We start from the raw sequence: 2,556 nt of genomic DNA, 5'->3' as shown, positions 1-2,556 counted from the left end.
TACATCAACTACCACCACAATGAAACCGAACTCCTAGAGCTCTTCCCAAGCCAAGTAAAACTCTCTCTCTCTCTCTCACTAGTTCTCACATCTACTTCCCAAGTTCTTTTCTTCTTAAGAAATAGTTCACCTACAACCATCGGTAGTTTAGCTAATTCTACGTGAACAATCGCTAGTAATTATAACCAGTCCTCGTGGGATCGATAATCTTTTATTTTTGACGACGTATTCATGCACTTGCGAAAGCGTAACAAATTTTTGACGTCGTTACCGGGGACTGCGTCTATAACATTAGTGATAATCATATTGGATTAGACTAGACTTTGTTTTTCTTGATTTTCGCTTTAGTTTCTGCATTTTATTAAAACATAAAAAAAATATTAACTCTTTCTTTTACTCTATACTTGGATTATTCAATATCTTGTTCTTGCATGCGAAGAGCTAATCTTTCAAGAAAACTTCTACCATTCAATCCAAAAATTTATAGAACTTACCGTAGGAGAAGAAACTTGCAAAAACTCCAAACAAAACAAGAAACTTCAGAAATGGCTGACAAGCTTTTGAAGGACTACGCAACACCTTATACACGAGGGCTACGGTCAAGTATCACCCGACCACCAATTGAAACCAACAATTTTGAAATCGAGCCTGTAGTAATCCACGTGGTATAGTAAAATCAATTTGGAGGAGGACCGCACGATGATCCAAATCATCACTTGGAGCTTTTCTATGAGATCTGTAGCACTATGAAAGTGAATGGGGTCTCGCCAGAAACAGTAAGGTTACTTCTTTTTGGATTTTCCCTAAAGGACAGCGCCAAGCAGTTGCTTAATTCTTTACTAGCAAACAACATTACATCTTGGGAGTAGTGTGAGCGGAAATTTCTGGACAAATTCTACCCACCGATTAAAACTGTGCACATGAGGAATTTAATTGCAAGCTTCAAACAGATAGACTCAGAATCGTTATTCGAAGCATGGGATAGATTCAAGAGTATGATGAGACAGTGCCTCTATCATGGCCTCGAGAAGTGGTTGGCGCTACACACATTCTACAATGGAATCAACTCTCACACGAAGGTGTCCCTCATTCTATAGCAGGAGGGGCGTTGATGAACAAGAGCCTTGATAAAGCTGAAGAGATAATAGAGAATGTGGCCCAGAACTATCATCAGTGGGCAACTGAGAGATCTGGAGGTTCCTTCCATGGGTATCCAGTCAAGGCATCAGGAAAATTTGACGTAGATGCAGTCACGCTCATGTTCGCAAAGCTGGATGCTCTGACCAAGAAGTTTGAGACCATGGGGAACTGCTGGGTACTACTTGGAATTCCGTTCTGTTTCCCCTGTAAAAAAATTTGTACAAGCACAAAACTTTTCCTTATGGGCTTGTGGTTCCTTTGAGTTTGTTACTGTACCACTATTATCACAATAAATTATGATGATTTTGAGAAAACCAGGAATCACATCTAAGTCCATTAAAAAGTTCCTGAGCCATACAGCTTCTTTGGCTGCCTTAGAGGCTGTCACATACTTAGCTTCCATGGTTGCGTCTGAAATGCATCTCTGCTTAACACTCCTCCATTGTTATGGCTCCACCTCCTAAAGTAAACACAAAACCCCGAGGTCGACTTACTATTGGTCCTATCAGTCCTAATCCGTGTAACCCACAGGGAGTAAATTATCTGCCTTACGACAATCCAATGTTCTGGTCCTGGGTTACTTTGATATCTGCTAACCATGCCCACGGTAAAATAGATATTCGGTCTCGTGCATAACATTGCATACATTAGGCTTCCTATAGCTGAAGTATAAGGAACCACCTTTATTTCCTCTATCTCTTTTGATATCTTAGGAGACATCTCTTTAGATAAAGATACTCCATGCTGAAAAGGTAGAAAACCTTTCTTGGAGTTTTGCATGCTAAAACAAGCTACGATAGTATCGATATATGAAGCTTGGAATAAGCACATGTTAAAGTGTATACTAAAAGTCTAACTTTTTGTATAAACACATATTTTGAAATAAGAATCACATTAGTCAAATGTCTACATTTATGCTAAGTGTAGTTGTCCATTTAATTTATATTATAGATAACATGGTGTGAGGAGACACACAGAAGATCATGTTATCAATTCCTCATAAATTATAAATAGTAGCTCACAACCAAGATGGAATTGGACAAACCATTGGAATGATTATAGTGTAATTTGGTATTAGTTTATCTTGACTATAAAATTACACTAGTACACTATGAGTGTATTAAGCAGGACCATTTGAGGTAGTTTCTTTTTATACTAACTATATAAAAGAACATAACCTCTGTTATTATGGAAGTACGTACTTTTAATCATGATATAATAACAAGCACGTATACTTAAGATTTATTTCTTTAATTTATCAAAGGGTGCGATTTAGTTCGTTGAATCAATAGGTCCGATAAGTTGGGAAATGATATTATTTATATGATGTGTTGTTGTTTATAGAATGAAACTGTGTCCTAGTAATATAGGTTGATGATGTCCCCTTGAGGAGCTCATAAGGATTGTCGTGTAAAC

The 2,556-nt window shown here is 37.6% G+C and overlaps 1 pseudogene; it reads right to left on the bottom strand.

Moving 5' to 3' along the window:
* Nucleotides 1–952: 952 nt before the first annotated feature.
* Nucleotides 953–1,024, bottom strand: LOC122007579 (annotated as a pseudogene).
* Nucleotides 1,025–2,556: the final 1,532 nt, after the last annotated feature.

The sequence above is a fragment of the Zingiber officinale genome, chromosome 7B, assembly GCF_018446385.1.
Source record: "Zingiber officinale cultivar Zhangliang chromosome 7B, Zo_v1.1, whole genome shotgun sequence".
NCBI classification, from domain to species: domain Eukaryota; kingdom Viridiplantae; phylum Streptophyta; class Magnoliopsida; order Zingiberales; family Zingiberaceae; genus Zingiber; species Zingiber officinale.
This window is presented reverse-complemented; position numbering and strand designations above follow the sequence as displayed.